A 24,466-nucleotide genomic window follows, 5' to 3' on the forward strand; every position below is an offset into this window, starting at 1 on the left:
GTGAAAGATGTAATGATAGTATGCACGAGCAGAGTAGTGAGTAACCATATGCATTTAGATCATTATTTGAGACTCAAATAGATAAGAAGGCTAATTAATACTTGAGTATCAAGGCGATAGTCATGTTCAGTTCTCTTTGAATTTCATTATGAAATATATTAAATAAAGCTTCAGGAATCATAAAAACGTATCAAGATAACACGAGACAGCTTATAAAAGTTAAGGACATTATTCATTCTAGAGCCTTTAAGAATAGGGACTTTCACATACCAACTACTGTCCAACGTATAGAATACTCAAGGGTAGTAGCTCAATTACTTTAAGAGTTTTAACATCCCAAAGTAAATAAAAATCATGAATCATACTCGGAACCTATGAATTAAATTACCCAAAGCTCATATCATATATCACTTATATCTAAGATATGCCAAAAGAAAGAAGGGATAGCTTTACATAGCTTTAGCGCCTATTCGCCATAATACGTATACGTTGTCCGTAGTGTCTCAACCTATATTAAGACGTTAAGCACTATGATTAAGATAAGGAAAGGCATTAAATGTACTTTATCATTAGTAGGTTATTTCTAGATAATTGGACAGCACCTCCCCTATATAGCTCACTCCTCTCACATCCCAGCTATTCATACAACCATCAAGTAGTATCAACAATCACACGTTCAAATTTCATGTTAAGGCTAGCCAAGAAAAGATTCAAGAATACTCCTAACAGCCCACATAACAGTTTAAACAGCCCAACATTTAAACATTCGATAACAATCCACATACGACTACCACCTCTTCAAGTTATCTTTAATGATCCATAGTATTAACGTTTTATCAAACGATCTTCTAACAGTCCAACCAATAAAATAGCTGTAGTCATAGTTAATCTTCCAAGCTCAATAAAAATAACAATGACATATCAAAATAACCCCTAACTAGCAACATAAAAGATGCTCAAAAACCTTATGAACACCTACGAACACGCCAAGCAACCCACCTACGATTCTTATATGTTAATTCATACAACCTTTTCATCTAATTTATGGCATATAACAGCAACAACATGATATCAACATCACTCTTTCAAATACAAGAAAGCTTTATTAATATTACACCAAGTTCTACAACAGCCCTCAAACCATTACAACATCAACTTTAGCCATTTAATTCCTTCATCCTCATCACATAATCCATGACAATAACAACTAAAATACTAAATAAAATCATCTCGCCAACTTCAATCAACACAACCCCTATGGCTTCAACAACACTCTAACACCAACATAAATAATTTCATACATCCAATTCACATTTACACATTCACCACACGTCCAAATTCATCCAAAAACATATAGAAAATGATTAACTCTTGTCTTAAAAAATTGGTTTCTTAAGTTGGCTGAAACTCGTGGATTACACGTTCGGCCTTCTTACTTCTCCAATAATTAATTCACGTTGTTAATCACCTCTGATTGGTTAAAAATACCTTAGAGAATTAATTTATGGATCAAAATTTGGGACCTTGACTTGTTTTAGCCATGGCCGTGAGTTGTCATGGCTTGGATTCTCTTTCTTTCTCTCTAGATTAGGTTGTAAAAGAATGAGATAAATGACTAGCTAATTAGTCATTACTAGTCTTATATATGTTGCCTTAGGGGTTGGACACATGTCCACCCTTATGACATGTGTCCCACTATCATCCACAAACCAATAAGCTTCAGCCATGTGTCTTGGTGGGGCCCACTTAGAGGTTTAACCATGATTAATTAATCCCTAATTTCCACTAATATTTCTAGATAAAATAAAATTTATAACTAATTCGTGTATTAATTAAAATCAGGAATAAAAATCTCTATCTCGCATTCCGGAATGATCTTATCCATTACTTTAAGAAAGTAGGTGCATCACCTCCTTAATTCTTGCCACAAGTTTGTAAGTAGTTGCATCACCTACTTGCCTTTTTCATTTTAAATGCAGTCCATATATTATAAGTAGGTTCATCACCTACTTGTTCTTTATAGGAGGTTAGCAATTAGTCTTACCTTAAGAACTTGTGTGATCCTTGCTACTTAAGCTAGACGTGTAATCAAGTAGCTTAATTATGTACAACATTCGAACCAGTAGCTTAAGCAAGTAGGTCAATTACTATGACAAATTATTTGTCCTCTAACCCTTTTCAAATCCTTCCAACCCTATTTCAAACCATCACTACTCACATATATCTAGTTTATGCAAAATATGGGGCGTTACATCCTCTCCTTCTTAGGATTATTTATTAGCATCATGGATAATATGAATCACATGGTAGCATTAGAGGAGCTTAAAAATATTCTAATGTACAAAAGTATGGGATATAACTATAACTCATTATGAAAAATAATATTATTTACTCTTTGGGGAGTTTCTCTAACCGAAAACCATCACTTATGAGCTAGTGATGATTTAGAGATGCCCAAATTAACGGTCACGATCCTATGGTACACTTGCTATGCAGTTTATAGAACTTTAGTTATGTGAACTCTTACCCAAATCAGTGCTCAATACTAATCACAAAATACATTAATAAGCTCATACTCAGGTGAGTAAAAATACTCATAACTTAACTCATTTAGTCTCATCGGACTTTATCAATTCAACTGAACTTTTCTCAAACTCATTATGTTCTCTTTAAAATAGTATACTTATCAAGCTCGATAAATGTAAAATAATATAGCTTTTGATTTCCCAACTCAATCCCAAAATCAATGTATAAAACTTTTAGCTCAATAGACCCGATAATAATCATGCTCAAACTCTTTTTCTCAATTTAATGCATAAAAATATATCAATGCTTTAACTCAAATAATACATAATAAAAGCTATAAACATCAACTCAATAAGGGCTTATATGAATGTAAGAATGAATGAAAAAAAGCAAAAATTGTGTATATATATATATATATATACACGAACAATTATAATCTTAAAACATTTATATGGAACTCAACGAAGAAGAATCAAGCTTGTTTGAAACTCAAAGACTTAGGGCTAAAACTCAACTTGAAACTTTAACGATGGAATTCAGTTATAGGGCGCGTGGACGAACTCAATCAAATGTTATGAATAGTTTTTACATATATGGAAGAACAAAGTTCTTGAGGAAAATCCAAAATCTTGAAAAATGCTCTTGAACCCTAGTAATTCTCCTCTCCAATCCTTGCTCTCAAAGTAGTCTAAGTGTTAATAAGAGAAAAGGCATGTAGGATACTGATAACAGACTTAAATTAGTGCCAAAATGTCAGGGTTTTGTTTGGGAAAATGTGAAAAAATATCAATCTACCTTTCATTCAAACTGTCACTGGCCTTCTACGAGGCCTTCCTATGGTTAGTAGGAACTTCTACGAGTCATAAGGTCCCTCTCGTAGGATGTGGGTGCACATTCCAGTAGCTACTTGAATTTGCAGGGTGGCTCTACGAGGTCTCCCTATGGATGGGTCGTAGAAGGCTGCTCGTGGGAAGGCTTGGGAGGGTCCTTTGAAGTTGGGTCTATGGACCCACCTATGGCTTGTAGACCCTCCTATGAGTCATAGCATACTCCAATTTTTGAGTCTCTAAACATTACCTACATACTTTATCTACGGTCCGTAGGAACTCCTACGGGTCGTAGAGGCCATCAGTAGGCAAGGTCCTAAGAAACTCGAAAATCGACCAAGTGTTGGGAGGGTCTACGAGCCCCTCCTACGGGTCATAAAAACTTCTAAGGTATGTACGTGGTACCCGTGGGACTCCTTTGAAATAGCAACTTAGGCATTTTCTCAGCTTTCTTCTGGAATTTCATAAGGGGTCTGAGCTAGGATACTTCGGGGTGTTACGTATAATTTCTACTATATAGAAAAGAGCTCAGGTTCAAGAATGTATACCTTGTATTTGTTATAGATGAAACTCTAGAAAGAAATGTATTTGTTGTAGATGAAACTCTAGAAAGAAATGTATTTGTTGTAGATGAAACTCTAGAAAGAGAGATTTTTATTTTTATTTTTATTTTTGTTTTGGGTTAATCAATCAAGGAAAAGAAAAAAAACTGTGCTTCTTTCTATGGATGGAAAAGATTGCTTCTTTCTAGAGAGAGAAAAGATAGCTTCTTTCTAGAGTTCCACTATAGTAGCTGAGATACAATTACTATTTTTCCATTTTCAAAATGTCATTGGTCGTACTTTTTATGGCATTTCTACTAAAATGAAGGTCTTAAAGGTTGTTGAATGAGTCTGTGACTCCAATCACTTAATGTTCCTAGAAAGATAAGATTCTACTAACTTTACTTAATATAAGCCTTCTTTTGCAGCAGTATGCGACAATAGTATCAAAATGTGCAGGTACAAAACTTAAATGATACAAAGTGAATACTACTATCAGATGCATCTCAATCCATCATATCATAAATAAATTAAAATAATGAATACAAATACTGGACAATGAATTTAAGATCTACACGAATTAAATAGTTATATTACCTAGTTATTTTTATGGATTTTTAATTTATTATTTTGTTAGTTATGAAAAAAAAAAATTGACCACGAGATATTTTGGCATTTGTGTTTGATATTTGACCGCGTGGAAAGAAATCTGTGAATAAGTATAAATATCTATACAATAAAATATTAAAAGTAAAATAAAATATAGTGTAAACGGCAACAATACCCTTAAAGATATTTCCAGATATACTATCCTTAAATATTGTATCTTTCTATTTCCCTCGACGCTCCAAAAATATCTCATGCATCCTCTTATACTTTTAATTCTCACCCTATATCTCTAACTATATATTTTACCTCCAAAATTATAAAGATGTTTGTTCATCTATTATTTACTACAAAACATTTTCATCAGATGCACACCCTTTACTAATTTATATTTTAGAAAAAATTATAAAATAATTGAAACAAAAAATTCTAGATTCGATAAAAGTTGGGCAATTTTTATGAATATTGATTACTAATACAGTGTGAATCAAGGAAAAACTGGAATAGGAAAGTTTTAATAACCCAGAAGTTGGAAATTGAAGACAAAAGGAAAAGTTGCAGAAAAATTTCTAGTGTAGACTCAGACAAGGCCTACCTACAAACCGTAAAAGGGTCCTAAGGCCCATAGGATGGGATTCATAGGTCAGCCCTGAGTTTGGAAAAAATGTTGAAATCTAGAAGTCCATGTACGAGTTGGACCTACGGACCGTATAATGTCCTACAGTTTGTAGGAGGTCATCGTAGATAAAGACCTAAAGGTTGGTAATTTTTAGAGTTTCAAGATTGCTTATATGGACCAACAAAATGTCCGTACGAGTGTTTGTAGGTGGAGATTTAGAGAGTCGTATATTGGAATTCGACAGGACAAATGGTTCTATGGATTGTAGAGTGTTTGACGGGTTGTATGATGGTTCCTAGGGTAAGGCTCAGAGAATATGTTTGGGATATTGTGTAGGAAGAAAGTTACCTACGAACCATATGGTAATATATGACGAATAGGATTGGGTCGTAGGGTGGTTCCAGTAACTTGGGTTTTAGGGTTTGGGTACGAGTCCTTTAGATGATCTATAGACTAACCTATGACCCATAGGTGGCTTCCGTAGGTAAGTTCTGATAGTTCTTACCCAGGGATATTTTGGAATTTTTCCACTCTTGAACTCCTAAGCTGTCTTTTTGGACTATTTTTGAGGACCTATATCTATCCAAACCCTTCAAAATTCCCCATTCACTCCCATTCTCCTAAAATCTCCTAAGGCACCCAAGGGTTCTCTCCAAGGGTCATCTTCTACTCCTAGGGTTTCAAAAAGTCAAGTCTCCTCTCAAGTATCGAGGCTATATTTTAGTGAGCTATGTGGAAATTTCATCCATGGATCCTCTGCCATCCATGGATCCCCAAAAGAACTTTAAGTTTCACTTTATGATTTCTATCAAAATCCTAGATTTTGATGATTTTTGCATTTGGTTCAATCAATAATGCTTTTATTCAATGCCAATGATCTTATTATGCATGATTTGATCTTAATTACATAATTTTGATGAATTTCTCATTAACCCATGTATTATGCCTATTTTATGATTATGAACTATGTTTGAAGAATTATACATGTATCATGAACTTATGAATTATGATTTCAAGGATGCTTTTACAAAAAATATCAATACGATTTCTATGAAGACAAAGGTTTCTTCAAAGTGAAGAATGCTATCATGAAGGTTTTCCATGATTTTCTATGAATGAGCTTATCATGATTTTTATTTTTAGATAAGTATCTCTATGAATAAGTTACGATATGATGATTTGCTAAAGTAGCTATTCTTATAGATTTCAAGTATGCTATGATGAATTTTATCTTACAAGATTATGAATCTTTTCAAAGACTATGATATTATTATGTTATGACTATTCTTGTTGAGAATTGACCTATCACCGAGCATTTATTGGGATGGAGGCTCTCCTGTTAATAGAGGTTAGGTCTCTAGTAGCAATCTCCTTGTCCCATAACTATGTGCCCTCATAGGACTTTGACTTAATTGGCCCTAGCTAGTGGATCAACATATAGCTCATTTTTATGGTCCTTACCTGGAAAGTAGGAAAACTTATTTTCGGTGCGGAGAAGATATTGGAATCTATATTATAGCTCACATGGTTTATGTCGGTTATGATATCTCTCATTATGTTATGCTCTTGATTATGATTTACTTATGATTTTTACATTGACCGTGTCTTACATTTCTTATGATGTTTTAAAGGCTTTCTTATGATTTAGCTTGGTCATTGCATTATCATGTTTCTGTCATGAATTGCACATCCTCCATACTCTGTACATTCAATAGTACTGATGCATACTTTTACCTATATTATTTTATAATATAGGTCACGATGCTCTTACTCATTTCCGTGGATAGTACAGGTTTCTTATCGGCGTTGCTTGCTTGGTGAGTCTTTATGCTTCGAGGACACAACTAATATGAGTCCCTTTATGTCTTTCTTTTCAGACTTATTCTAGTTTTAGTTTATATCAGTGAGCTAGGTCTTGTCCTATGCCCCGTTTATGTTATTAAAGGCTACGTGTTGCTCTCTATAGAACACACAAGTGTATGTGGTCAACCAAGTAATATAGTGGCTCTTTCAAGCTGAATTATCGAACCCAAAGGACTTTAATTCTGTAGATGATTAAATTTTAATGTACTTTAATCAATTGAACTTGTGTGAAAGAAAGTTTGGATAGTTATTTAAACTAACTACTTGCAAAAATTAAATTACCTAACTAATTAATAGTTGATTCAATTTCTAATGGAATTTGACACAAACTTGGGTAAAAATCCAGGGTTTTAGTTAGAGTGAGTTTAAGTCTAATTTTTCTTACTTTGGAATCCGATAGTTTATCAAGCTATTAATTTACAAGGTTAATTTTACTATCATCATCTCTTGAACTCTAATTGCTACCATAATTGACAGTCTAACTACATCATTAAGCAGGGATAGACATGAACCAACTATGGAGCATTAAGCTATCATCTTGTTTCGTAACAACACACTGTGTAGTTGGAATATGTCTATCCTAGACATGAAACACTCTAAGTTGTATCCTATATTGAACGCGTTCCTTGTATTCCTCGTTCTATCCTGCTATTTCTTTCTTGAGTTCCAAAGCGGACAATAAATGCATTCTAATGTTAGTTAGGTATTAAAATAGTAAAAGAAAGAATACAAGAATAACTCAAATTGACAACCAATCTTCATCCAAAGAATCAATATTTAACCCAAAACTCGTAGCCACAACCCTAGAATAAGGGAATTTAAATACTCATAATTTGATTCATGATAAAAGATAGTTCAATAATCATCAAAAATTTAAAAAATGGAAAGAAAAGAGTTTAACCCTAGTTTTCTCCACAAAAGAGTCGCCTAGGTCATTCTCCACGAAATTAGAAAAAGAATAATCAAAAATAATAATAAAACTTGTATATGTATAGGATTGGAAAATTGCGAAAAAAAATAACTCCCATACGCGGACCTGCTTCCAGATTCAAGTTCAAAAAATAATTCATCTTCTCCATGATGCGGAGGTGCTAAAGACTACATTGGTTAACAGTCTCGCAATGACAAATTTAACTGCACAAGTCCGCGATGTGGACATGGTTCTGCTTCTCCTTTTTTGCCTCAACTTTGCTCCATTACTTGCCTTTCAATTCCTTTTTCAGCTTGGCTTCCATTCTTGTCTGTTTTAGCAAATTAACTCATTTTCCATCCTACAAACACCTAATCATATTGGTTACCAAAAATACAAGAAAACCTAACTAAACTACAAAGACCCACATAAGATTTTTTCTCGAAACTACTAAAAGAATGGGTTCATTTGGATTTTTGGCGTATAAATACACCTCAGATCACCACCCCACACTTAAATTTTTGTTTGTACTTGAACAAATCCATACATTTACACATAGGACGACTCCAATACACCACTCTACATGAAGCATTTAGGCATAGACTATAACGACTTGCAAAGATAGCATGAATTCCAACAAGTCTATTCCACAATCAATTTTGCAAAATAACTAATTCAAAACATTCTAACCTCAACAATTGATTCTGAACTTTGGCAAACATATGCACACTACTCAGTTAAAGGTCGTATGATTCACCCATCCTTCATTAAACATATGACCTCACCACAAGAGAGAAGCACCCAAATTCATTTACTAATGAACACGATTTCAAACCCATAAGTGTTAGAATCAAATTTTGCTCATTCTCCCAGATGAATTCTCATGAGCACAAGACGAACCATAGGATTACCCTTAGTGTAATACTTCACTAATTTAAAATTGTGTAAATTCAAGATTAATAGGACTTTGTGGGTTGTAATGTAGGCTAGGGGATGGGTAGGGACTGTTTTTGGTTATATTTAGTGACTCACGTTCCCAAGCATTTTAACACTTTTTACTTTTTATTCACATACTTCTTCCCCCAACCTATTCCGTAGATCTTTCCTTGTCCCTAATTTTCTTTATTCATTCCTTCTATTTAAGCTCTTGGTTTTGATTTTTGTTCTCCCCATCAATAAGACATTAGTTCACGCACCTATCACAAGTTTCTAAGGTAACTTCACACTATTTTTCCTCCCTTCAATCTTTTCTCCTTAACTCATTCATCATTCTACTAAAGCACTTAGGAGTTTTGGATCAAATTTGGTCTTCTCAAAGAAAGGGGATCATATGAGGCTACCACCAAAGAATAGATTAAGGTCTCAAAGAGGTTAACGAGGATCAACTATCCAGGTAGATAAAAAAGGCATAAAATAAGGCTACCAAAGAATTGTCTATGTCACTTCTAAAAACTCAGTCTTCATTTCGCTTTGTGCACACACCGGGCAAGTTCTAGACACCCATGTGTAGGCATGGACTACACAAAACCTCACATACATTTTGCATATATTTAAATTAAGACGGTTCACTACATACTCTTATCCAAGCAATGGCATAAATTCATGAATGAAGAACAAATCACATAGAGTCTAACCATTGAGCTTAGGTGTCTCAACATAGTCATCTCATTTCATCTCATGTTTTCACATTTCAAACTTGGTCTAGTCGTTTAGCCTAGACAAAACACCTTAATCACACACAAGACATACATATTGATGAGTGTACCCTTAAGATGGCCGTCATCCATCTATCATAGGGAAGCATCACTTAACCATGACTACGACTCAATCCTACAAACTATAGTCTTTTCTTTTGAACGCTTCAAAGGGACTATCCTTGGTCAAAGAATCAAAACTAAACTCCAAGGAACCCAAAATAAAAATCAATAACCAAATAAAAAATAGCTATTTACACATACATAGACAAGCGTATGAATCCACCCCACACATAAGAGTTTTGCACTATCCTCGGTGCTATAAAAATCATAAAATAAATTCAAAGTAAGGTGAAGAACTTCCCTGTTCAGTCTTCCATATCATCATCATCATCATCTCCAGCATCCTCAATAGCTAGAATTATTCAGCTTTCTCCTTCGAATCTGGATCATTATCAAACATGGTCCGCTTCTTGTCCTCATTAGTGGGGATATCATCATATGTGGGCTCATAAAATTGAAGCCTTAATCCCAGAACTACTTTGGTATGCTCATTAAAGGGGTACCTTTTGTCGGTAGCTCTTAGCTACTTCAACACCCCGCACTGTGACAAAGTGGAAGTGTGTGTTGGGCTGCCAATTTGCATAGAATTCCCACACAAGGGTCAGATGTTAGTTTGTGGGATCATCAAAAATGAATCCCATATTTAGGCTGCGAATGCGATTCATAATGTGAGGGAATTCTCTGTCTAAGTTCACGTCTTCTATCACTAAGTCAAAGAAGTATTTTCCCTCGATATGCTTTTTATACCATCTCTTCCCCTTAGGAGTAATTGATTTTATGCCATAATGGTAGGTTTGGCCATGTGGGACAGTCGGTGTGGGAGGGACAATTGTCCTACTTCTTACTGTCTTTTGGCTACTAGATACAACCTCTTTTCGTGCTCTATGAGTACCTGACATAATTTCTTGGGAAAAAAACACCACTAGAGTCAGTCACTAGGAATTCAATCAACAAGATCCCGCCCCATACTTATGCCATGGTTAAAACCGCATAAAATAATAGGGTACACAGACTTTCCCTCGGTGTTACATTCATTACAATCTCATGCCCACAACACTTTAATCACAATTCCCTATTTTTGTATTGACTATACTCAAGAATTTGAGATAGTGGAGTTTTAAACATTTAGAGTTCGAGACAATATCGTTTTAAATATTTAATTACCCATTCAATATTTTTGTGTTAATCAGGACTTCACACAACAATCACTTTGCAACCACCTGAAAACAATGATTTTGTTTCAACTTTTCCTATGTTCAAGTCAAATCAAGCAAGTCTTACATTCATGGATACCATATAATAGGTCTAAGAACTATATCTCTTCCCCCATGAACATATTTTCACAATTTATTCCCAATTTTAGAGAATAAACTCACAAAAATCATAGCGTACATGAATCTAATCCAAAATTTCATTCAAAGAGAGAAGACAAGAATTTAGAAACATACCGTGTTTGCTTACAATGAAGACATTTGAAGAACTTAAGGAAGAAATCCAACTATGTGACACAGATTTGAAGTTGAAAAGGCTAGGGCTTGGGGAGGGAAGTTCTTTTTTGTTGGATTTGTCTGAGGGAATGGGGTTTATGAAATGAATTTGGTGGTTAAAAGGGGATGGGAGTGGATTAGTTGGGTAAAATCCAAGTAAAACCCGACTTTATAATGAAATTAAAGAATTGCTTACCAGGTCTGCGACACAGTCCTATCGCGGGCTCCCCTATTTTTTGAACTCTTTCAACACCCATCGAAAGCAAAAACTCAGCTTCAAGTCTGCCACACGTACACGTCGCGGACTCCTCTATTTCCTGCAACCTTTTTTAAACTTCAGCCAAAAATCAAGTTACAACCTAGAACTAAAAAATACAATAAACTAAGGTCAAAAATGAAAAACTACAAAAACAAAGAAAATAACAATCCTAACTAGTATACAAAATGACGGGTTTCCTCCTATGTAGCGCCTAATTTAACGTCATTGTCATGACCCAATTTTTTAGGCCATGATGGCACCTACTACAACCCACCAGTAGGCAAGCCAACCCCTATCCCGAACTGCGAATAATGGGATGTCAGGGTAGAAGACTAGCAATACAATCTAAAATAATAAACAAATAATAGGAGCATACATGAACGAGTGGAAGCAACTAAATATATACAAACCAAAAGATCCCTACCAGAACCTGGAAATCACATGTACAAAGCTACTAAAACAAGAGTACAAGTCCCAAAAGTGGACCACGGAAAAAGAGTTGTCTCAAAAAGTAACAGACAGGCAAAATGTATAAACAAAGGAAGACGGGTAAATCTAGGATGCAATGTGCTCACCCTCGCCTTCGATCACGACCGCAACTGGCTCAAATCAACATCGGTAGCTAGTACTTTGACCTACATCAGAAAAACAGATGCAGAGTGTAGTATGAGTACAAAAACAATAGGTATCAAGTAGGCATCATAGGCTGACTAAGCAAGATAACCAAAATTAAACTGAGGTGTGAGTAAATGATCACAACAAAAAGCAGGGCAGAAGTAAATGTAGGTATGTACATGAGCGAACTCAACAAACACAAAGAAAGAATTGAGCTAAATCCATTGGGCTCCCATAAACCTGATGGGTACGCTCATGCACAAGTATAAGGTAACAACTTGAGCAGGCCCCCTTAAGCCCGACAGGAGCAAAGAAAAGTAGAAGTAAAATGAATGGAGCCAAAAGAATTCTAATAATATCACCATTTCTCGGACTTGAACCAAACCATTTACTAACTATAATACCTCAACCCGAAGTTGAGAGTAGATGAAGACATTGAACCGAAGAATCATCAGGGAAGCAGGAATTGAACCACATATAAGTAGGACCACGGACTTCGACCAAGTAACTATACCAAATGATTCAACACGAGCAAGCTGAACCATAGATTTCGATTGGGTAATTGTAGCCAAGGGTAAAACAAGGGTAAGCTAGACCACAGACTTCAATCGGATAACTGTAGCCAAGGAGCCTAATCATAAGTAAGCTAGACCACAGACTTCAACCGAGTACCTGTAGTTAGGAAGCCGAATACAAGTAAGGTGGACCACAGACTTTAACCTGGTAACTGTATCTAGGGGAAAAAACTAAATTAGAATCAGCGACCCACCGTGTGTCATGGGGAGTACCCCAAAATTGAGTGTCATCAATGCACTCGTCTAGCCCAAACCAAATATAACCTAAATCACTAAGAAGACTCTAAAAAATCAAGAACCAAGCGATACAAGATCGATAGAAGAACGGGGCATTATGGAGGTAAGGTCACAAACTGTGTTACTGCCTAAATAAAGCTTCGACTATCAGACTCAAGTCTGTTATATCAGTCTATAGGGAGCTAACCGTCTGAAACTACATCGGAGAAGTTCTAAGGCCAAATGGCACCAAACTCACGCAAGTCTAAGGAAATCATTAGTCTAAGCCTGGACTAAGGCCTAACATGGTTCCAAACATATAACCACAGGCACGACATTACCACAAGGCATGAATGCTCAACATTAATAAGAGTCGTGCTTGCGAAGTCCAAAAATTTCTCGAAAATAAAACCAAGGGCATGAAATCTAGGAATTTAGCATGCTAGACACCCAACCCCTCCAAACTCATACAATTCAATACATGCTCAGTCTAATGAAGGGAAAATTGTAGCCTACTTGTTGCCTGACCATGTGCGCTCCAACTCACAAAATTGAAGCTTTTCCTTTTTGAGTGGCCTTTAATGCTGCCTTACTATCAATAATAGAATCACAATGTTAATATAGTTGTTATGACACTAAAATTATCAAATTCGGAGATGGGCCAATTTTGGGGTCCAAAATGAGAAATGTGGGATCCGTATTCAAAATTTTGAAATTGACCCCAAAAAAGAGTCCAAACAGCACCTCAATATCATAAATCAATTTGATAAATAGTACAAGGTTGGGAAATGACTCAAAATGGCATGCAACAAAAATCCCACAATCAAGCCAAAAGAGCATCTATAGAAGCTTCTAAAAGTAGAAAAAATCTCAAAATGTGAATCCCTACAACCTAAACCAAGTACACTATGATGTTCCTTGCGGAGAAACTTGCAAGTTAGCCTCAAGAATCACTAAAAACGCAGTTAGGATGATCAAGTTACAATCCTCTAAATTTTAACAAAAATTCAATCCAAAAATGACTAAAACAGTAGGTAATAAAGTAAATTTACCTCACACGAAGTTTCCCATCAAGTTTCTGATTTAAGATTGGATTCCCCACGAAGTTCTCTTGAATTTAGACTCTTAAATCGTCAATTTTGGTTGAGAAATAGAGGACAAATTGAAGTTGGAATTTTAGAAGTGATGCTGAAATCGTCATTCATCTTTTATTAAAAGACCAGGACTTTGGCGTTCACTAACGCGGCCTAAGTCGCCAGCGAATGCGGAGGTTAGATAACTTGGCCTTCGCGAATGCGGCTAGTGGCTCGCGAATGCGGAGGCAAAAGACTTCCACCTCCGCGAACGGGGCCAGGGCACCACGAGGGTGGAGGAAAAAAAGAAAAACCTCTGTGAACATGGCCATGGCTTCGCGAACATGGAGAACAATTTCCTGGACCTCCGCGAACGTGGACAAGGGCCCGCAATCATGGAGAAAAACTTTGGCTACACCAAATATCAACTAAAAAGCTAATATTTCTCAATTTCAAATATTTTGACGGGGTAATCAAAAATCATTTGAAATCCCATGTGTGCAAATGAGATATTCTACCCCCACCAAATTTGACGTTCCAGAATTAATAGTGCAGTCGAAATTTCTATACGAGGTTGTTAAGATAGAAAGTGGGTCCAACATCCAATTGAACAAAGGGTTGTTCTAGACTAAACTTGATATTCCGAAACTAACCGTGCTGTCAGAATTTTTATATAAGCGTGTTTTACAAAAATGTTGACCAAAGTCAACTATAGGTCAAATTTCTAAGGTAAAAGCGCAAAATGGTCCTAAATTCATACTGATTGCCTCGGTACTCATGTTGACCATGCTAATAGCCTAATTTGTCCATTCCGGAACTAATTCAACCATCAGAATTCCATTTTGAGATAATTTTTCTGAAGTTATGACCAAAATCAACTTTTTAAGTTATAAAAGATTCAAAACAGGGAAACGAGCCTAAACCCAAATGAACGAAGTGGAGACTGAACAGTCAATGCCAACAAGTCATAAATGACTTAGGGTCACTAACGCTCTAAACGATGGAATGAATGCTTAAATTCAAGAATGACCTGGAGGGTCATTACAACATCCACTAGTAAAAGAACTTTCGCTTGCGAAAGTAAGAGTCAAGAAGTACATGAAAGCTTAAATAAGCCAGGGAACTACGCCCACATCTCATGCTCGGTCTCCCAAGTAGCCTCTTCTACTGGATGATGCCTCCAACGGACCTTAACTACATGAATAGCTCTGGAACACAACTGCCTGACATCTCTGGCCAAAATAACAACTGGCTCCTCAATATAGCTCAAATGATCATCCAAGTCAACCGCATCATATCAAAGCACATGGGACTCATCTCGAACATACGACCCAACATCAAAACATGGAAATTTGAATGAATAGCTGAAAAAGTTGGGGGAAAAGCTAACTCATATGCGACCTCGCCAACTCTCCTCAATATCTAGAAAGGGCTAATATACCTGGGTATAAGCTTGACCCGCCTCCCAAATTGCATCATGCCCTTTATGGGCGACACACGGAGGAATACTTTTTCACCAATGGCAAACCTTAACGGTTGACGCCTACGATCTGTATAGCTCCGGTGTCTACTCTGAGCTATGTTGAGCCTAAACTGAATCACCTTCACATGATCTAAGGACTCCTGCATCAAGTCTATACCGCGCAGCCTGGGTTTCGTAGACTCAAACTAACCAACTGGAGAGCGAAAATGCCTACCATATAAGTCCTCAAATGGGGCCATCTGAATAGTAGAGTGGTAGTTGTTGTTATATGCAAACGCTGCCAAGGGAAAGAACTAATCCCACTAACCTCCAAAATCCATGACACAATCTCGCAACATATCCTCAAGAACCCATATAGTGCACTCTGACTGACCATTATTTTATGGGTTAAAGGTTATGCTAAGGTCGACACGGGTACCAATTCCTCCTGAAAAATCCTCCAAAAGCTAGATATGAACTGTGAGCCCCAATCTGAGATAATAGAAACAGGCACACCATGAAGGAAAACCACCTCCTGAATGTAGATACCGGCTAACCGCTCAGCACTATAGGAAGTATGAATAGGAAGAAAGTGTGCTGACTTGGTCAATCAATTCAATGACCAAAATACTATCAAGACCATGGGAAGTGTGAGGCAACCCTACAATGAAATCCATGGTGATCCTCTCCCATTTCTACTTAGGAATAGGTAATCTTTGAAGCTCGCTTCTAGGACTCAAATGCTCGGCCTTAACTTACTGACAACCCAAACAACACGACACATAATCCAAAATATCTCTCCTTATGCTGCTCTACTAATAGTGTTGCCTCAAGTCACGATACATCTTAGCGATGCTCGGATGGATAGAATATCTAGAGTTATGGGCCTTGCTAAGGATTATCTGAATCAAACCCCTAACTCTCAAAACACAGAGACGACCACCAAACCTCAAAACCCCATCAGAATCTAAGGTAGCTAGACCAGTGTCAACTCCCAAAACCCGATCTTGCAGTGAAACTAACTCCTCATCCTCAAATTAATGACTGCAAATCCGGTCCAACAGAGATCAATGAGCTCCCATATAAGCTAACACACACCAGGAATCAGAGATTTCAAGTCAAATCATTAGGTTAGCTAAGGAATAGATGTCAAAAGCTAATGGTCACTTCACAGTAAAAAGGAAGGCTAGACTAACCTTACTCACCGCTTTCTGACTCAAGGCATCCACTACTATATTTGCTTTGCTCAGATGGTAGAGAATAGATAGGTCATAGTCCTTTAGGAGATCAATCCAATGGTGCTGCCACAAATTAAGATCCCTCTGGGTCATAATGTACTAAAAGATCTTGTGATTAGTGTAAATCTTCCATCGAACTCCATACACGTAGTGCCTCCAAATCTTAAGCACAAATACTACCACTGCCAACTCCAAATCATGAGTGAGGTAGTTTTGCTCGTGCAGCTTAAGCTACCTTGATGTATAAGAAATAACTCAGCCCTACTACATCAGTACACAACCTAAACCAACGTCAGATGCATCATAATAAATAGTGAAACCTTCACCATCAACTATAAGAGTTAATATAGGAGCGGTGGTAAGCAACTTCTTGAGCCTCAGAAAGCTCATTTGACACTCTTTTGACCACACAAATGGGACATCCTGGTGACTCAATCGAGTTTGAGGTGCCACTATAGTAGATAACCCCTCAACAAAGCGCCTATAGTACCCTACTAATATGATGAAGCTACAAAACTCAGTCATAGAGGTGGGCCTAGCCCAATCACAAATAGCCTTAATATTCACCGGATTCATCATAATGCCATCCTTAGACACCGCATGCCCCAAGAATGCTACAGACTCAAGCCAAAACTCATACATTAAGAACTTGGCATAAAGCAGTTGATCTCTAAAGGTTTGGAGCACTACTCTCAAATATTGTTCATGCTTCTCCCAGCTCTGCGAGTATACCAGAATATCATCAATGAAGACTATGAAAAATTAGTCCAAGCACGGCCTAAACACCCAAGTTATCAAGTCCAAGAATATAGTAGGGGAATTAGTCAACCCAAAAGACATGACTAGGAAATAATAATGGCTGCAACAATTTCTAAATAAGGTCTTAGGGACGTTTGCTACCATAATCCTCAACTGTTAGTAGTCGAATCTCAAATCAATCTTATAAAATACTACAGGACCTTAAAATGGTCGAATAGATCACCAAACCTAGGCATGGGTTAATGGTTCTTCACCATCACCTTATTCACCTACTTGTAATCGATGCTCATCCTTATAGTACTATCATTTTTCTTAACGAACAGGACTTGGGAACCCCAAGGAGATACTCTAGGCCGAATTAATCCCTTATCCAAGAGATTTTGAAGCTGAAAACTGAGCTTCTTAAGCTCTGCAGGGGTCATACGGTATGGTGGAGTGGAAATAGTTTGAGTACCCGGCTCTACATCAATAACGAAGTCAATATCACATTTAAGAGGGACGCTAGACAAATCGGTAGGAAAAACATCTGCAAACTCTCGGACTGTAGGTACTGAATCAACTTTAAAGCCCTCCCTACTCACATCTCTAACACAATAGATGAAACTTCTGCCAGTTTCATTACATATGCAATGTAGAATTTGGTCTAGCTGAATATTGACTTAGAGCCCCGAGACCTTAATCGTCGTTTTGAGTTTTAGGCCAAAAGTTGAGTTTTAGGCCAATAAGGAGACCAGGGGTATTTTGGTCAAAACCATTCTTTTTGGAAGTTTGACAATTTCATTGACTCTAAAATGTCGAATTTAATAAAGAAGAATATTTAGTTTATTTTATCAAACCTCAGATGATTTTCGAGGTTCCAACTGAGAACACTTTGGATTGTGTTTTAGCTGTTGATTCTGGTTCTGGTGCAGCTCTCAATTGTGTTCGTCGATCGCGTCCTTAGGCTACACGATCACAATGTGTTGGAACATTAGTATTTTCGATCGCGAGAGGGGAGTTTGCAATTGCGATGGTCTTTTCCTTCTAGTGTTCTTTGCGATCGCGAGGATTAGCGGCTCGCAATCACGATGCATAATTCATTCCTGAACAGTGTTCAATTTTGAGAGAAACCCCATTTTACCATTTTTTAGTTCTTAAGCTTCTTGTGGAAATTTTGAGAAGAGTTGTTTGAGTAAAATCATTGGTGTCACGACCCCAACCCCGTAGGCCGCGACTGGGGTCCGACCTAGACCCCCGTACATATATCTATTAGCTGAGGTCACATTGAATCATAAATAAGACAATATCATGTAACAGAGCCCCACTGGGCGATAACATTTTCATAAACCTGTAGCCCTTTTCATTTGTACCACAACCCGATAGGGCACGCAAGCCGACAAGGCTGCCATAACATAATAACATATATCATATATCATGTAGACCCAGCTGAATCAAACTGACATACACAACCCCCATATAAATGTCTGCAGACCTGTAAAAATATAAATGATAATATATGGCGGGACAGGGCCCCCGTCGTACCCCTGAATGGATAAAACAATTTCTATACATCCATGGACAGTATCAAAAACTAGGCCCCGATACAAGGGAGCCTCTTTCAGCTGAGCTACATGGAATCCTAAACTGACGGACTCCCAAAATCTGTATCTGTACCTGTGGGCATGAACGCAGCCCCCCGAGAAAGGGGGTCAGTACGATATATGTATTGAGTATGCAAAACATAACATAATATAACTGGAAGCATATCTGAGATAGAGAATAGGGGATAAGATATCAATTCAGAAACCTGTACCTGTACTTTGTGAATTACAAAAACATGCATGTTCGAGTCATATCATATAGCCGGCCCTTTCGGGGGTCCGGTGAATCATCTCTGTAAAATCATCTTTGTAAAACCATCATGGCCCTAGTGCCATCACCACATTATTACAACACATCATCATATATCTATACACGTATCCTGGCCCTCTATTGAGGGACTGAGGGAATAATGTAGTGAACTGTGCACGATAACATATCCTAGCCTGGGACTCAAGGAAAGAAGTGTTACGATATACACGAGTAGAGTAGTGAGTAACTATATGCAATTTAAATCATTATCAGACACTCGACAGAATAAGAAAGTTAAGCTTTTATTTGAGGACCCGAGTAACGGTGTAGTCATCTCGAGTGTCCTCTAAATGCCATTATGGGCTATTTCAATTATAATCTCGGGGCTCCTAGACATGTACTAAAGTAAAGCCAAATCGCTTATGGAACCAGAAACATTTGTTAACATATAGTCTGTAAGACTTGGAGCCTGTATATTTGTTATTTCTTTAGCATATAACAGTTTCTAGGGAAATAGTTCGGCTACCGTAGGAGTTCAATATTCAGAAGTAAATAAGAGATGTTCGAGAATAGAGTTACCCTATAGCTCAGATCATATTCAACTTACAACTAAGACAAAGGCATGCCCAAAAGTAGAAAGAGAATAAGCTTTATGTAGTCTGTACTTTCCTTCAGGGGATCTGCATACACATATTTCGTACCCGGCCCATCATGGGGCTCGGTGAATCATTATGGCATCATAATCTCATTTTTTTACCAAATACGTGTCAAGGAAAATGAGAGATAGCTTTTCACACACTACTGTTTAACACGTAGAAGCTTTACTAGGCAATACTCAATCCTTATAGAAATTCCAAAACTAAGCAGTGGATAGGGGTTATGAGGCGTACTTGGAGTTTTGGGAATGGAATTATACCCACATTCCACATATAATTCACTTAAGGCTAAAACTTGCCAAAAGGAAAGAAGGATAGTTGTACGAGTCTATACCAAAACATGCCAAGAGAAAGCTTTACATACCTTGTCTGAATTATTCCTTATCCTGCTTGACTCACCGTCCTTTGAACCTATTCAACATGAAAGTAATATAAATATAAACCCCTCTTAACTTTCCAGCATCTTAGGTTACACCTTAGTATCAATGGAATTTATTTCCTTAGTCGTTTCCCCGACTAGTTTTGTTATTCGCTAAGGCGTCGATGAAAATTGGGCAGCACCTCCCCTGTAATGTGCCCTATCCAAATTTCCAATTAGGTCCCTAATACCTAAAGCTAACCAACAACAACAACCTGCAGCAATTCATACCAACAATATACAACATAAACTTCAAACGACTTATTCAAAAATACGATATCAAAATAGGGCGTCTAGCCTTTATTTTGTGACGCCTTTAATTATACGTAACGAGGGGTCATGTGGCTTAGACCAGCAGCACCCTAACCCACATTAAGACATATTTAGGCCCTGCAACAACAAGCCACACCCCTGCAGCAGCAACTCACAAGAACGACACTTTATTTCGATGACAATTCACCTCTAGCGACTCCAATTTAGTTTATTTCGAACGTCGAGCATTTCTACAACATTCTTAAACTTCCAGCAGCATACAAGGGGTGTAATACACCATATAAAAATACCATAAACTCCAATTTAAAAATAAAGGCCTTACCTTACGTTAAACTTGTCAAACTCGCCAAAACTATCCAAAATGTGAAATCTGGACAGCTTACTGTTTTACCTTGTCGCTCCGTTTCGAAGGGGTAATGGAGGGAAATAGGATTTACGTCCTTCATAAAAGTTATATACATGTGTCTTAGGGTCTCAAAAAATTCCAAATCATCTCTACATCAATTTTGTACAAAAAGATATGACCAAAATACTTACAGCTGTCCGTGTAGAATTTCCAAAACCAAATCTGAGCAGTACCTCCTCTACGCTTCATCACCATTTTTCGAGATGATAAATGTAAAACTGGATTTTGGAGTCTGAATTAAAGTTATAGACCCACGAAATAACTTTCCAAAACATATTAAATCACTCGAAACGAATCTGTACACAAGAAGTTATACCAATATTACTAACCACTGTCCCTTCCAAAAACGGGTTTGTTAACTAGCGTTTTCTCTTATTTTCTCTTCCAAATTCTAATTGCAAAGCTGGAGTTTTACTTCCATGAAGGTATTAAAATACATATATACGTATCCACGTACTTAAGGTACACCGTATATAATTAATTCACGGAAACAAATTGGAAAACTAACCTTTAAACTTCAAGAACCATGGCTGCCTCTCTATTTCTCTCCCTCACGTTTTTTTTTCTCTATGTTGGCTGATGTTTTGATGGATAACTGAAGTATATGATATATATATACATATATATGTGGCTTTAGGGTGTGACACGTATCAACCCCAAGAGGTGACACGTGTCCAGCCCCTATTGGGCCACCGTATCATGCTGCCAACTATGGGCTGCCATGTGGCAGTGGGGTCCACCCCCCCCAAGCAGGTGGGTCACCTACTTGACCCCAAGCAGGTGGGTCACCTGCTTGCTTGAGGTGCTGCCACGTGTCGCTTCTTCATTGGCTACCACGTGTCGTCTTTTTTTCCCTTCCTCGTGGGCTCGTAATCTCGTCTTATTTTATGTACCTATGTAATCCTTGCTACATAAGTTTGATATATGCTTAAGTAGCTCAAGTGCATATGACTTTTAACTTAGTAGCTTACATAGGTAAATCGAGTCCTACGACTCATTACTTGGCCTCCAATTCCTTCCGGACTCTTATGATTTCATCTCCAACCTTCTCTAGTATGGGGTATCACATTCTCCCTTCCTTAGAGCCGTTTGATAGTGTCGTAACTTAAGTGGCTCACGTGCTAGCTTCTAAGTAACTTAAGGGACATTCCGAGTTCAAAGATGTGGGGTGTAACATCCTCCCCCCCTTTAGAACATTCGTCCCTGAATGTTAAATGCAACCTTCTGTATGACTTTATATAAATTATAGAGGGGTTCCTTTCCTTTATGCTATCACATATATTCCCATCTATATTATTAACATATGAGTGCTCAAGAGTTGGAGTTACCTGTAGACATCGGTTATAGGTGCAAATACTTGTATTCCATATTCTCTTCAGTTCCCTGATCATCCTCTTTCTGGTTTTGGTTTTTCCACCGTAACTTGATAGAAGATACGTCTTTAGTCTACAATCTTCCAGTTTGTCGATCCAGGATGGTGGTAGGATTTTCCTCATAGGATTCCATCTACTGGACCTCATTTATGGAATATACCCTGGGTGACTCGTCAGTATCTAATGGACTGGGCGTATAGTTTCCAACTGAGGTGGTAAGCTTAACTTACCAGCCACGTTGCCCACCTTATGAGTAACTTGATACCGTCTAACATATTCTGGGTCAAGTTCCTTTTCTAGGTGACCCTATGATGAACATCCAATCATCAACTTGAACTCTGTATGTCGACGTCGATTATCTGTATGTCATTCCTACCGACTCTGGGCTTTTAGTCAATAACTTACTTAATCATGTCGAGGCCATTGGAATACTAGAGTAGTAATTATTATTGTAGGCAACTTGATAAGTGATGGATAATCATTCCGGCTACCTTCGAAGTTAATCTCCCAGCTTGTGGCATATCTTCTAGCATCTAATAGTGCATTCAGTCTGTTTAGTAGCTCGAGGGAGAAATGCGGTACTAAGACCTGTCTGTGCTCCTGACCTCTTCTTGGACTGATCTCAAGGCGTTAATTATAATTGAAGTCCCTTTATCTGGGATATTAGATGAGGAAACCTCATGGAACCTTACCATTCTCCATGTTCTATAACTCCCTCTAATTTCAGCAGCATAGGTGCTCTTGATTGGAAGCAAATGGGTTGATTCATTAGCCTAATCAAAACAACTCATATAGCACCCTACTCTTACCGAGTATAAAATGGGTGCGTAATGACGTGGATAATTTGGGAACCGTTAGCCTCGTATAGTCTTTCTCGACTCTTTTCAGAACTTTAACTGGCATTCGATCTTTTGGGTCCTTCTTCCCCTCTTTTTCCAATCCTTAGGGTTGGCTATCGAATAATGTTGCAGTCCCCCCATATAATGGCGCTCGTAGTCGTTTTGTGCTTTGTCTAACATGATCTGGTGTAATTCCAAAAGAGTTTTGGCATAGAAGCTCGCTATCCTGTAGTAACCAGCCAGTTCAGTCAGTTTTACTTAAACCTTTTCACAATTTCCCTTACCCCCGCTTATAATCCTCTAGGTACATAATCTCATATCGTTTCTCTGTCACTAGTTCAGATTCTTCCATCTCGCGCGATTACACCAGCACTAATACATTAACTTCCATCAGAATATTGAAGTTAAGCGTGCTGGGGCGAGAGTAATATCGGGATGGGTGACCTCTATGGGAAGTCTTCATGTCGCGTTTCATTGCAACCTTTTCCATGAGGTGCGGTCACTCAACTTAGCTCCAGATTTACCTCAGCATTGTCTCGCGAGTCTTTATGTTTTGCCCTGTCCTTTCGTCTGTTATCTTGCATCTAGTATCGGCGTAGAACTTTAGTTCCACGATCCTTTATTCACTTTGTGTTCTCTTTATTTTCTACCACAGGATGCTTCCTATTCCTTTTTCTTTGGTTATTTATCTATCGCAACATCATTGGCGACTAACTCTATAACCAACATTTTGGCTTTTGGTCTAGCATACTGTCGTTATCTTTTGTAGTGTCTCTTGAATTATTCGATATCCTTTCATTGGTACATTCTTCTATTTTTATACGCAGCCGCCTTTTAGTGTTATGTTGTTCAGGGTCTCGTCACAAACTTCTTTACGCTACCTTATGTAGCATTCCGGCTTCCCTCCAATTATTGGTAACTTCCGGACCTTCCCAACTTGGTTTAGCAAGATATCTTATCGAAGTTTAGACGTCTATCTCACATTTATTGCTATATCAATTGCCTCCTCCTACCTTTGCCATTTTCTCATTAACTTCCCCCGCTTTAGGGGGTACTCATACTTTCCTTTGTATGTACTTGTAGTTATTCCAATTTCAATTAGGTAGTGCTAGTATTCCGATGATAACTATTCTAGGTTTTCTCGAAGTAGTGGTTTTGCCCCAACCTATATCCTTTGCTTCTTGGGGCGAATAAAAGTTACGTCATTTGTTCCTTAAGTTTTCCATCCTCGTCCCTTAAGGGTTCCACCATTTTTGGGCCGACATCGTGTACACGCATCATTTTTCTTTTTTTTTTTCTTAAGCTCCATGCTCTTACTGCGTTCTCAACGCAGGCCT

The sequence above is a fragment of the Solanum dulcamara genome, chromosome 3 (genome assembly GCF_947179165.1).
Source record: "Solanum dulcamara chromosome 3, daSolDulc1.2, whole genome shotgun sequence".
Taxonomy (NCBI): domain Eukaryota; kingdom Viridiplantae; phylum Streptophyta; class Magnoliopsida; order Solanales; family Solanaceae; genus Solanum; species Solanum dulcamara.